The following is a 14139-nucleotide window of genomic DNA, read 5'->3' as shown; positions in this document are numbered from 1 at the left end:
TGAAGACCAGCTGAGACGCCTAGCCTCATGGACTAAGTAGCTACAGGATTCCTGGACTTTCTGTTCACAGGCAGCCATTGCTGGATTAGCTGGACACAGCCTGCAAGTCATTCTAATAAATTCCCTTTCTATATATAGAGAGGTTTCTTCTTTAAGTTCTATACTCTAGAGAACCCTGACCAATATAGCCACCAACAAAAATCTTCTTCACTGTTAAGTGTTCACCAGACTTTACAAGACTCCGCCACACCCCCATCAACCTCATGTGGTTGAGCACACAATGCAACGTCCACCTCTTCAACCCAAGAGCAGCTCACAATCCCAAAGCCCCTAGAACGTTTTACTTAGGGATCCTTCATCACTTCACAGTCCATAGGTGTGCCCCACTTCTCAGAAGGGTCCTATGAGCCATTCTAGAAAGTTCTCGAATCTGAGGGAAGGGCTGTGGGAACCTTTATTAACAGCCGCCTCATAAAAAGCATGGATCACAAAAAAAAAAAAAAAAAAAAAAAAAAAAAAGCATGGATCACAACCTGGGGCCTTGGAGCGGCATCTCAGATGGGGACAGTCTTGTGGTAGGTGCCATGTCCTTAGCCTGTGAGGCTTGGCTCATCTCTGGCCAGCTGACATAATTGTCTCCTGGGTCAACAGAAGTACGCTGGGCAGGTGAGATGGCTTAGTGTAGTGGTTCTCAACCTTCCTAGTGCTGTGACTCCTTAGTATGACTCCTCATGTTGTGGTGACCCCCGACCATAAAATTATTTTTGTTGTTGCTTCATAACTATAATTTTGCTACTATTATGAACTGTAGTGTAAATATCTGTGTTTTCCAATGGTCTTTCTTACGCAACTCTGTGAAAGGGTCATTTAACCCTCAAAGGAGTTAGACCTGTAGGTTGAGAACCATTGCCTCAGTGGGTAAAGTCACTTACTGCTAAGCCTGACAACTTGAGTTCAGTTCCTAGGATTCACATGGTGGGAGGAATGAACCGACTCCCACAAGTTTACCTCTGACCTTCACGTGCATGTGGACATGCACATGTGAACACATGTATGCAGAGTAATAAATAAATAAATAAATAAATAAATAAATAAATAAATAAGTGTGATAACTTATTTAGGGATGGAGTGGGCAATAGTGTGTCAGGAGAGCCAAGGGCAGCTCAACCTTTCCAGCAACACTGTAGGAGGGACCATCCTGGGTATAAAACCAGCCGGCTCTGAAGATGAGAAACGTCTGTCAGAGGGGGTGTTTGCACCCTGAGGGATGGCCAGCTATGGAGTACCAAGGTGTGTTTAAAAATTAATTTAAAGAACTCCTAATGTAAAACACCCACCATGCCGAGAAAGACAGAGGAGAGGAGACGCCACACCTGAGAAGGTACACGACAGAGAGCATAGTCACTGTGTAGGAGCCCGGGAAGAGTGACCCCAAGAGGGTCCTGCGTGACTGGGTCCAGGGCAGCACAGATAAAATATGGATTTTAATAAATAATGACTTGGGAATATTGGAGGGAGGTGGGTCAGCCGTGTAGAGGTTAAGGAGTGGCCCAGTCATTGGGCTGTTTAAGGCATATTAGAACATAAGGGTGAGTGTGCGTCTCTCTCATTTGGGAAGCCAGAACTCTGGGGTGGGTATCGAGGAATGTCGAGGCCGGCCAGGGTGACACCGGATCAATTTGCATATTACTTGGGTACTGCTACAAGGAAGGACCCCTGTATCTGTACATAAAGTAGGTGCTTGTATCCTAAAGGATGCCCAGCTGGGAGGTGACAGGGTGGTCCCCTGTATCTGTACATATTCTGCTCTTATAGATTCAAGTATTCTCTCTCGCCCTCCCTCTCTCCCTGCCCCCTTCTGTATGTGTGTGAGTAACCAGATGACAGCTTGTGTGTGTGTGTGCCAGATGACAGCTTCAGCTGTCCTCCTTCAATGCTGCCTACCTTCTCTTCTGAGATTGTCTCCACTGATCTCTAGTCCATAGTCCAGTCTAGCCAGTTAGCCCCAGGAATCCACCTGTCCCCGTCTCTGCCTCTCCAGGGCTGGGTGATAAGCACCCACCACTACACCTTGATATTTCTTTTTTTTTTTTTTTTTTTTTTGGTTCTTTTTTTTGGAGCTGGGGACTGAACCCAGGGCCTTGCGCTTCCTAGGTAAGCGCTCTACCGCTGAGCTAAATCCCCAGCCCCGATATTTCTTTTTCGATTTATGTATGCCTGCCTGTTTGTATGTACGCCTGGATGGTTTGCTTCCATGTACGGCTGTAAACCACCATGAGCATGCAGTGCCTGCGGAGGCCTGAAGAGGGCATCAGATCTCTGGAACTGGCATTACAAACAGTCTCCATGGGGGTGCTGGGAACTGAACCTGGGTCCTTTGGAAGAGCAGGCAGGCTTGTGATCATTGAGCCACTTCTCTAGCGGACACCGGATTTTACTAAAGCGACTCTAGGGATTGAACTCAGGTCCTCATGCCTGACCAACTGAGCCCGTTACCGGCGAGCCCCGTCCCCATCAGACCACCTTCTTCTTTGACACCATTATCTGTTACATAAACACCCCACCCTCAGCCTACCTCAGGAGAGCCTAGTTTATAGCTCAGCTGACGGGAGGGGACTTGGAGGGAATGTATGACCTGTCCAGGGCTGGGAGGCCGCAGCCAGGACCTGAACGCGCATGAGTGTCAACATGGGCGGAAAATCACCACGTCCGAGCTGGGACTGAGCAGAGCTCTGACATGCGCAGGCCTGCAGACTTCCCCAGCACTCCACATTCTGGAGCGAGAAAAACCCGCCCAAATTCCCGGCCCAGCTCACTGCAGCCTTGACCTGCTGGAACCCGTCCCAATCCAGAGCCTGCCCAGGGGAAGCTGGGAGGCTTCTGTTTCTCCATTAATGGTGAGTTCTAAGTACTTTAAACCTTAGGGGCTCCTGGGCTGCGCGGCTAGTAGGTGCTCAATCAATTTTAGGGTTGTTATTAATGAGAATAGAATTAAACTACCAGAGCATCAGCTTGCCCGTCTGCAAGGATCCACTCTCAATTGCCCGTCCCTACAGGGACCTTCAGAGCCAAGACGATGTAAACATGGCCTGGTCTGCATGTGGTAGGTTTGGTGCGGGAGGGAGAGGGGGTAGAACGGCTTCCAATCCTGCCTCCAGAGAATTAGATTTTGGTATAATTTAGTAAATTGCATCTTTTTTTTTTTTTAAAGGGGCCGTTACCTTTTTGGGTGCTGTTTCTGAGAGGAATGAAAGGACAGGAAGTGCTTCATGCAGGGACACGCTCATCCTCAGGGGGCACCGGCCAGATGCTATTCTATGCCCACGCAATGACTGGTATAGGAGTCTTCTCAGAGCTTCCCCAAACGAGAGTCTATTCGTGAAATCTTGTCAACCTTATAAACTCAGGCCGTTAAACCATTGACACAGCCTAGAATCCACCTTCCCGGGTGTGCTGCTGAAAGACGCGCCAGCGTCTTTAGCCATAGGATCCTGGGGAAGGGCAGAGAAAGGCAGCTCCTGGGGGCCCGCTGGCCGCTCAGTCTAGCTGAAAGTTGGGCTACAAGTCTGGTAAGAGAGCCTGTCTCAAAAAATAAGGCCAAGAGCAGTAAAGACACCAATATTGCCTTCTGATGGAATTCCACAGAGGCATGCACAGGCCGGCACACTCATGCTGACCCATGGTACTTTTACAATAACAAGCTTTGCATTTTCTCCTTTCCAAAACAAAATAGAGAGTGAGTTATGGTTAGTTTGTGTAAGGAAGACAACTGGCCAGGACTTGCTTACGTAGGAACTGCCAACAAACATTGTTTTTGTTTAACATGAAATGTTAAACTGTCTCTCCCATGATTCTCTGGTCACCTAACTACCACAGGTGAGCCAGAGGGTTTCTGGTGACCTGGGAAGAACCAGGTCATCTGGAAAGACCTCAGAGATGGGATTCTGGGGCCGTCCATGACGCAAAGCCCTCCAGGGACTGTGAAATCCAATCTACCCCCTTGATTTGGCCACGGTAGCCCAAGGAAAGCCCAGGAGGTGGGCAGAAGTGGGTCCCTTCACAGTGCTATTGTGGGTCGGGTCACCCTTGAGTGGCATTTTCAGGATGGTGGTCCTTTAAGCACCTCCCGCACAAGCAACTCTGTTATCTTTGTTCATGTTCCTCACCTGCTGTGCTCATCTGATTCTCTGTCTGTCAAGGTTCCAGTGTTGGAGACTTGGTCACCAAGGTGGCAGTGCTGGGAGGAACTTTTAAGAGGTAGGGCCAATCAGGGAAACTTTTAAGTCATTGGAGGCGTGGCCTCAGAAGGGATATATTTCTGTACCTGTCATTCACTTTAACATTGACAGACAAGGGGAAGGATTTCAAGTTTAGCAAAACAAACTGTGAGTTAATTAAGCTCTTTTCTTTTTTCTCTCCTCCTCCTGCTCCCATCGCTCCCTCTTTCCTGCCTCAACCTCCCTAGTGCTGGGATTCCAGATGTGTCCTACCACACCTGGCGGGAAACCCCCTTTAGTTACAAAGTTATCTGCCTCAGGTACTTTGTAACAGTGCTGGGGATCACAGCCCATTTTTCTCCTGTGTTAGGACTCTGTTCTGTTGGAGTCTGGTGTGTTCACTCCCCTTCTCGCAGCTTAAGAACCTCTGCAAAGAATAGAGAAAGCCCAAGGCAGCTAGTGGGGCCCTACGCCCAGCTTCCTATTTTTTTTCTCTTTGCAATGCAAAAATGCATTCAGAGTCGAGTATCATGGGGGATTCTGTCCTCTAAACTATTCTCACAGCTTGGGGTGGTGGGGGTGGTGGTGGTGGTGGTGGTGGTGGTGGTGGTGGTGGTGGTGGTGGTGGTGGTGTCTGGCTCTATTTTTTTCTCAGCTGCTGGGGCTTACGGGAGCCGGAACTCACTGCACTCCAGGTTTGAGGGTATTTTCCCTCACCCTCTCCCTAAGCTGCCCAAACTCTGGTGCACCAGGCACACATTCTGAGAACAAACTGACAGGGTGGAGGCATGCTGATTGGCATTCAAATCCCAGCCCTGTCATTTGCCTATGCTGTGACCAGCTTTCTGAGCCCAAGTCCCCACCTGCAGGCTAAGGAGCTTTGGTGTGAGGGCGCCGAGGAGACCTGGCATGCTCACCCCTGTCATTCATCAACGACGCCAACACCCTTGCCTGACTCGGGCCTCAGGGTTACAGGTATCACAGCTGCTTTCTCTTTCCCCCTAATTTAAGGATGATTCCAGGCAGTCAGGAGCCCAGATGTCTTCTCCATTTCCATTCTCTTAGTCACAGGCACCAAAAGGATTCTGGGAAAGAATTTCGTAGGCCACTTGTGAGGGAAGCCTCTTGACTGTTAATGCTTATCATCAAACTGAACACGTGTCCATTGCTGGGAAGTCCTAGGCTGCAGAGAGAGAGATCAGCAAGCCACACCAGGTCTAGGTGGCTCCTGACTTCCTGAACCAGCCTATGCTCCTCCCCCTGAGCCCCAGTAGCTGACTGGTTGTCTGTCTGGGGAGGTCAGCAGACACAAGAGCCAGGTCAGGTTCAAATACTCCTTTAGTCACTATGTCACCTTTCCAGGTTGTCTGTCAGCGTCAGGTGGGGACACATCACCTAGAGAGCAGGTTTATCTGAATGAGTAGCAGTGTCTGGTTTGGGTGGAGATGGTCCCTGGAGCCAGGATAGGACTCAAACATACTTCCATACATGCTGTGTGGTGAACCTGCCTTTTTCCAGCCCACACCATGCTCTTTCCCCTATTTAAGCTTACTTTCTGCTTCACAGGGTATGGGACTTGAACTTGAAATCTATGCAATCTCCCATTAGACTCTGGCTCTTTTGGGCAGAGGTCTCTGATCCGGGGATTCCTGAGCAGGCTCAACTAGTGGCTTAAGGCTTATTGTGTCTTGCTTGGTCCTGTTAGGTACATATCCCCAGGAGGCCCGCTCCTTTTTTTTTTTTTTAAAGGGGAACAAAAGAGGGGTTTATCTAGGGGAAGGAGACAGAAGGCTGTAAAGTTAAAAGAGAAGAGAGGAGGATAGATAGATAGATAGATAGATAGATAGATAGATAGATAGATAGATAGATAGATAGGCAGGCAGGCAGGCAGGCAGGCAGGCAGGCAGGCAGATAGAGAGATTAAGGAATAAACCAATTTCTCAAATCCTGGGCACAGAGCAGGCGGCCCTGTTCTGTCAACCTGACAATGGTCCTCCTGCATTGGATCCATACAAATGAGAAAGCAGAATCCCATAGACGCCGGTGTCCACATTTGCAGAGCTAGCTTAACCCCAGACTGTGGGACAAGACCAATTGGTCCTAATTTCTAAACGCTGGGCCATTATTTTAATACCAGGGGTCAAATAATCAGCCCAGCTGTGAGCCTAGAGAAACTCCAGCGGAAAAGTGAGCTGGACACAGGGCGTTCAGGCTCTGTAGTGAGGGGGGCACTTTGTCCCCTCAGCGTGCCTTTCCGGAGGAGCCTTCTGTCCAGACAGTGATCTCGGGGGAGCCTGATGGGAAGAGATCTTTCTGGGATGGGGGAAGACCCCGATCTGAGCAGCGTTTACATCTCAAACTCGTAAAGGCTGGGGCACGGCTGACCCCAACTTCTCCTACAGACTACTCCTGACCACCCAGCAACTGACCTGACTCCTCGGACCAGCCACACCCACATTTCCCTTCTCCAGCCCTCTTCAGAGGGAGGATAAGAGAAGGGACTGACAGGAATGTGAACAGGCTCATGGCACACGCGTTTGCACGAGGATTCTGTAATCAAACCCTTGCACAGACGTAACGCACCCCATGAAGAAGGAGCAGATCCTGGGTCCTTAAATAGCTTGTTTGTTCACTTTTTGCCTTTTATCTCTGTGTAGCCCTGGCTGTCCCGGAAGTCATTCTATAGATCAGGCTGGCCTCGAACTCAGACCTTCCCGCCTCTGCCTCCCAAACGCTGGGATGAAAGGTGTGCGCCACCACCAGCAGCAAGCTTTCCAATGCCTGTATTTTTCTTCTTTCCAGTTAGTCCTCCTGTGTGTGTGTGTGTGTGTGTGTGCGCGCGCTGTTATTTCCCACCATTCTTTCTGGCTATTATTCATTATCTAATTTTGTTTTCTGGTGCTGGGGTTTGAACCCATGGCTTTGAGCATGCTAGGCAAGCACTGCCCGGCAAAGCTACAGTTCCAGTCAATTTTTATTGAGGTAGGATTGCCTTACTACACTGCCCAGACTGTCTTAGGCTTGTAATCCACCCACTTCAGTCTCCTGGGCGTCTGGGACCACAAACCTGTGCTACCAAGGCTAGCTTAGCTGTAGACAGATATTCTAAGTGGATTTGGATGGACTCATGTCTGTAGCCCTCGTGGTTTCCTAACTGACATTTCTGAAGGAATGACTTGTCCTCTGGTGCAGCCTTGGCTGTGTCCCCTCGGTTTAGTAAGTAGTGCTTTCATAGAGTCGATCATTTCCCAGATTATCTGCAATTTCACCACAACGCTTTGAGGAATAAGTTTTAGGAACAGCTTCTAGAATTTTCAAGATTTTATATCAGATATTAACTTTCATAGTACACCCTATCAGAGCTATCAATATAACACGAGGCATCCATCAATATTAATCTCTACCTGCTGAGATTTTCTGACAGGCCTAGAGCACACAATTGATTTCTGCAACTGTGGTAGCCATGTCACGGATGACATTCCTACTAACCCTACTAACAGTTATCTTCCTGATGGACATGGGAATCCATATCTGCTGATTAACGCCAAGCGTAGAGAGATATTCCTTTCCCAGATACGATAAAAACTGTGGCTGCAGAGATGGCGTAACAGTTAAGTGCTTGTCACACAACCATGAAGACCTGAGCTCAGATCCTTAACACCCAGGAAAGCCAGGCACAAAGGCACACGTGTATAATCTCAGAGGGATATATATGTGTAGGCCACTGGCCGCTGAAATGGGGAAACCTCAGATTCAGTCAGACCCTGTCTTTTTTTTTTTTAATTTATTTATAGTTTTTTTTTTTTTTTTTTTGAGCTGGGGACCGAACCCAGGACCTTGCGCTTCCTAGGCAAGCGCTCTACCACTGAGCTAAATCCCCAACCCCCAGACCCTGTCTTAAATGCTAAGGTGAAGCTATAGAGTAAGATACCCAGTGTTGACCTTTGGCCTTTACACACACACACACACACACACACACACACACACACACACACACCCCTGTGCACGCATACATACAAACTGGGTACGTCCTTGTAATCTGTATACAGAGGAGGTAGAGACAGGCGTTCAGGGAGAGACTCTGAAAAAAAAATCAGGAGTAACACAGAAAGACACCCAAGGTTTGACCTCTGGTCTCACGGGGGCTTGAATGTTGAGGGCACACGAACACACTCATGCACACGTGTGTGGGTGCACACACAGCCCACACTTGAAAAGAACAAGGTGGAAAGCCTAGCACACTCTCATTTCCTTCCTCCCTCCTTCTCCCATTTTCCCCTTGGGTGAAATTATATGAGATTTTAGTCCTGGGTAGTTAGAAAGTATTTATCTTTTCTGAGGAACCATTCCAGACATTTATTATTAAGCATCGCTGTCAGGTTCCCGCCAGCTTTAGGGCCACTGCTTAGACTTTAAATGGAAGGCATCACTAATCATCATCATCTTTTCTATAATGTTGACTCTGTTTAGTAGATTATTTAGCATGATGAATTTTATATTTGGCTGGAATATTTAATCAAGAAGTTTTTTCCCTTCTCTTCCCTCCCTACCCCCAAAAAGACAAATCCCTCCCCGGAATCCGAGTTTGTATAAGCAGAGGTGGTTTCAAGGAACCCCATACATCTGAGTCTATTTAACAGAGGTGGTTTAAAAAAAAAAAAGCCCTCTCCAGCTCCGGGGTTCAACACAGTAGGTGCTCAGTGATTCCATTTTCATACACAGCTCCAGCAAGACTGAAGATCCAAGGACGGTTTGTTCTGCCACCCTCAAACCTTACCCCTGACTTCACCCCAACCTCACTGCTGCCCTGCTGGGCTGGCTCTCCTGGGTGTGTGATTTCCCCACTCCACCTTTTCAGACCTTGGATCTACCAAGATACAGGTAAACCCAGGCTTCTGGTATAGAATTCAGAAGCTCACCCAGGCAGGTCTCATACTTGAGGCAATCCTCCTGCCTCAGCTTTCTGGGTTTTGGGATTCCAGGTGTGAGGCCCAGCCCGACTTGTCTTCTTATTTCTATCCCCGTTTGCTTGGCTTCTTAGGTTTCATTTAAGTTTCCGCAAAGGGACCTGCAGGCTCACAACAGTTTCAAACAGTACGGAAGGAAGCACAGTGACCCTAAGCCTCCCTCCTGGTGTGATCCAGACCTGTCACCCCCTCCCTGAAGGCCACCAGACTGTCTCTTGTCATCCCACCCCCTCCCTTTTCAGACGCCTCCTGGTTTTCACAGGCAGATGCCCATGACCAAGCGTGAGGACACGCACAGACACTTTCAGTTACTCTGTCCTTACCTCTAGGCATCCACTGAGCAGCCCTCTGTCTCAGCTCTCTATTGCTCTGAGAAAGATCCCGACCAAAAGCAGCCTGGGGAGGGAAGGGTTTACTTGGCTTACAAATCCTGGAGGCCGGCCCATGGCAGGAAGCCAAGGTAAGACCTGTCAGCCAGGACTGAAGCAGAGGCCATGGAGGCGTGCTGCTCACTGCCTGGCTCCTCTTGGCTTGCTCACCTTGCTTTCTGATACAACCCAAGACCACTGACCGCAGCGGGCTGGGTCCTTCCACATCAATTATTAATTAGTTAATTAATGCCCTCTCAGATAATTCTACCTTGTGTCAAATTGAAAAATCACCAACCGCCACACCACCTCATTTTCTGAGGTGCTAGGGAGAAAAACCAGGGCTTTACTCATGCTGGCTAAGTTCTCTGTGGGATAGCCCTGGCTCTAATTAAAAACAAACAAACAAACAAACAAACAACCCCACAAAACCTTGACAATGAGTGTTTCTTTACAGAATACTTCCGCAGGGACTGATCCATAGTCAAGTCAAAGCAATGGGTGTGCATCTCTCAAGCTAACGTCGTGGGATGTCAGGATCCCGTGATCCACTGGTATCTCCACTGTGGGTGCTGCAGAAGCCAGAAGTCCTTGGCCCACTGGCTGTTCTCCAGGGATGTAACCGCGGCACCTTCCCCTCCTTTACCTTCTTTGTGACTGTGGCCTCCCAGAGGCACTGCTGTGGGAGACTAGTGGTTCCCTGAGTGCTCCAGACTCTCAGGGGGGTTTCCAATTTGAATTTTTAGGTAGTTTCTGGCTCAGTTACTATTTATAGCTGAGGGAACCAAGGCTCAGAGAGCTAAATGGCTTGCTTGCCCTAGGCTACGTGGTAGGGGGAGGAGGGATTCAATTCTAGCCTAGCTTCAGAAGAGCAGAGGAGAGGAAAGGCAAGGAAAAGAGGGGAGGAGAAAAGAGGGGAGAGAAGCCAATGGTTTACCCTGGGCTACGGGGTGGGGGGAAGGAGGGATTCAATTCTAGATTAGCTTCAGAAGAAGAAGGAAAGAAGAGAGGACCGGAAAAGAGGGGAGGGGAAGGGAAGGCAGGGGAAGGAAGGGAAGGGAAGAAGAGGAGAGAGGAGGGAAGAACAGAGGAGGGGAGAGGAGGGAGGGAGGGAGGGAGAGAACTGGTCTCATTCTCCGGGGTGTTCCCTCTAGTCTGTGCTCTAAGGGGCATTGCAGGGCTCCTCTGAAGTAGGGACAATTGTCCCTATCAAGGGCAAGGAAGCAGAGACTGAGAGTTTCCCGATCTGTAAGTGGCACCATTAAGGTTGGGACCCAATGCCCTGCTTGTCCCTCCTCACTTTGACCTCTGGCAAAGTGGCAGGGGGCCATAGAGTGCCAGTTTTTTTGGCCTCCAGAGTCTCAGAGACCCCCACCTTGGTGACAGAATCAGAGAGAGAAGAGAGAGAGCGAGAGCGAGAGCGAGAGCGATTGAGAGAGAGCGAGAGCGAGAGCGAGAGCGAGAGAGAGATTCTTCAGTTTGTTCTGGAATGCAGCCCCGGGTGCGTGTCTTGGGTGCAGGCTCCCCAGGAAACCAGGAAAGGTTGTCCTGTAGCGCCTCTCACAGAGGGCAGGTGAAGGACACTCCAGCCAAGGAGAGCTCACTTGTGTGGGTCGTAAAGTCCGTAAACGGGCTGCAGCTCTGGGGAAGAGGGTCACCTCCACCCGAGGAGGGCATTGCTGGCCTTAGAACCCTCCTGAGACGGACCAGGCCCTGGGCATCAGCCAGCTTCCTGACCACACTGCTCCCTTCCCAGCATGCACAGTGGGATAGTTCTTCATAGCTTGGGGATTCCTGGGCCAAGGAATGCATGTTGGAAGTGGTCGCTTGGGTCTCTGGTGTCAATGGGTTGTTATCCCTTAACTGATGACCTTTGACTTCTTAAAGCAAAACACGGACCCACCTGATCCACGAGCTCTCCCCCCGTCCCCCGCCCCAAACTGAGAGACTGGCTATAGGTTCACAGAAAACTTAAGGGGAAAGTTCAAAGGGTTCTCACCTAACCCTCGCCCTGTCCATCCTGACCCTATATTTATTACCATATACATGATTAGCTTTCTCCAGAATGTCACAGGCTGCTCACAATGTCACCTTCCCAAACTAGCTGCTTTAACTTAGCACCAAGCAAGTTGTGTGTTTCTCGGTGCTTTCTGTGTGACCGCTGTGGTCGTCCATTCAGCAAACCCTTCATTTTATTCATTAAATAGTGACCATTGGGCTCAGTTGTAAAGCAGTCAACTATTTATCCCACAAGCCGATACAGAGGTGTGGGTCCCACCCTCATTCTGGAAGCCCAGACCCCCTGGCAATCTGTACAAATTCTCCCTTGGCCCATGTGGTTGGTCCCTTCCAGGCCACACATGAACAGCAGAGAGGGTAACCCTCATGTTACTCTTAAACACCCTGAAATTCTTGTCCAGCCAGTCACTGTGTCAGCAGAGGTCACATGGTCCGATTATTCTGGGCTCGATCTCCATCTGATGGATCCCCTGTAGATCAGCGCCCTTACATAGGCTCGGTCAATCCATCTTTTCCTGTTTTAAAGGTGATAGAGCCTGCGTCCCGTGAATTTATGGGAGTCCCTTGGCAATGTAGGAAGGACGTCTGTGCTGGGGGCCTTGCAGGGTGTGATTACAGGGGATTTTTTTTTTTTCTTAAACACATGGAGCTGCAGTGCGAAAGTCCAGAGTAGGGCTGTCATGGAGTTCTAGGGACCACTGCCCTGCAAGCACACGAGCTTTTCCATTTTTAATATTTTCCCCATCCCTCCTTCCCTGCCTGTCCCTGCCCCGATCTGAGCAGAGGAAAACAGCAAACTCTGCCCCTGACTCTCACAACTGTGGGGTGTTCCCATCACCCACGCTGCTGTTAGGGCGCTGAGGGGGATCAGAGCCTCTACAAACCCTTCTCTGGGCCAGGAGTTGTGACTGACATGGCACCACACCCACACCCAGCAGAGCTCCTGCTTCCTGTGGATGGTTGGAGAGAGCCACAGGCAGCCCGTGACTCAGGAAGGCGCATTCTAACCTGCCTCACCCCTAACCTGCCTCACCCGGGCGCATCACTGCTGCACCTAACACAGGCGCCGCCGAGCTACCAACCCAGTAACCCGGGTAACTCAAACTGCACACGTGGCCCGTCGTGGGGCGGCCACATTTCTGTCTGAATTAAAAGGAGCCACTTCTTTGTGCCGTTGGCCCCGATATATATATATAAAACCTTCACCAATTATGTCACCCATGGGGTAAAAGCAGAGCTGGGACTTGAACCCAAGATCACACATAAAGCCCATTCATAACCACTGCCTTGATGGAGGACCAGGGCAGGAGGGACACAGAGCGTTTGTGGACTAAAACTGCCCCCATTGGCCCACATGAGGCACAAAGACAGTGGGGACAAAGTCTCCTTTCTGTCTTAATCTCCGCTCCAAGGAGCAGCCGAACATACCTTGCAGAGGGAGATAACTAGGTTCAGAGACATGACAGAGAATCTCCGGGAGTCACAAAAGACCATCAGTGGCCCAGTGAATAAAAAGCCAGACTCTGGACACCTGTCCGGCTGCCTGGCGCTCACTGCTTTAGCCCATGGTGTCCACATGGAGCCTATAAAACTCAAACCACAGGTCACTCACAGGAAAAAGCTGAGCTGGAACCGGCAAGGCAAACACCGTCTGTATTTGTGACCCTTCTTCCAGCTATTTCTCGGACCCAGGGGACGAAGTAATCTTCCTCCAGTTCCCCGGGACCGGGACCGTAGAACCCCTGGGAGCCTAGGACTCAGTCTCAGATGCTGGCCAGGCCCTCTCTGTACTGGGGCACTTGCGCTCTCAGTGAGCTACCTCTGGCCGAACACTCACCTTTTCTCTAGAGAGCCGGTTCTGTGTTGTAGGGAGTCCCTCGGTCCAGGGCTAGCGACTGCCTGCCACGCCGTCCCCAACAGTACTACTCACTCTCCTGAGGAGCGGAGCTGGAGTGGCACAGGGAACGGCTCATCTTTCAAGGGCTGGCCGGTGATGTCATCACTCTCCTGGGCACCTCCCCCCTCCACTTCCAGCCCAGATCAGCTCCGGGCTCCGGGATCAGCAGCAGCTTCTGGCTGGGGTGCTTTTGGACCTCCTAGCTGCAGAGGCCAAGTTGCGAGGGCCACAGCCACAGGTAGTCCTCCATTGGTGCAGACTGAGGTCTGGCCGGGGAGCCTTGGGTGGCAAATGATTCCCCCTGCAGCTCCGACAGCCAGAGGGACCACATGAATGCCTGTGTTTAACATAACATTGTTTACCACTACTGGGTCTCCTGAAGTGATTGTTTTGCTCCAGAGTTTTAGGTGCAAACAGTGAGCACTTACATAGAGGATGTAAACAGAAGGCAGCCGGTTGGGCTGGGAAGTTTCAAAGTGTTTTTGTATTTTGCTTTCGCCATGCACACATCCCAAGGGTGCTGTAGCAGAAACTAGGATACATCTCAGAGAGGGACACACTGCTGGCCAAGTCCTTGGGTGAGCTGTGTGTGGGCCCCTGCCAGACACGGAATTCCTTCGGGGGATTTAGAAGCAGTTTCTTCCTCTCCTTCCAAGCTCTGGATCTTTTCA

At 50.1% G+C, this 14139-nt stretch overlaps 1 protein-coding gene across 6 annotated transcripts in view; it reads right to left on the bottom strand.

Moving 5' to 3' along the window:
• The window catches only part of Bdkrb2 (bradykinin receptor B2), a 30151-nt gene extending 16426 nt beyond the window's left edge, over window positions 1-13725 (bottom strand). For 2 of the 6 annotated variants that reach the window (XM_063261560.1, XM_039111800.2), the window contains exons 1-2: window positions 13409-13723; window positions 9508-9580 (exon numbers count right to left, since the gene is read on the bottom strand). The gene's annotated coding sequence lies outside the window, so the exon portion shown is untranslated. Of the gene's footprint in view, window positions 1-9507; window positions 9581-13408 lie in introns of all 6 variants that reach the window. The other 4 variants (XM_039111801.2, XM_063261559.1, NM_173100.3 and 1 more) reach the window with 4 other exon arrangements.
• Between the last annotated feature and the right edge of the window lie 414 nt (window positions 13726-14139).

The sequence above is a fragment of the Rattus norvegicus genome, chromosome 6 (assembly GCF_036323735.1).
Source record: "Rattus norvegicus strain BN/NHsdMcwi chromosome 6, GRCr8, whole genome shotgun sequence".
In the NCBI taxonomy this organism is placed as follows: domain Eukaryota; kingdom Metazoa; phylum Chordata; class Mammalia; order Rodentia; family Muridae; genus Rattus; species Rattus norvegicus.
Note: the sequence above shows the minus strand (reverse complement) of the source record. Positions and strands in the feature narration are given on the sequence as shown.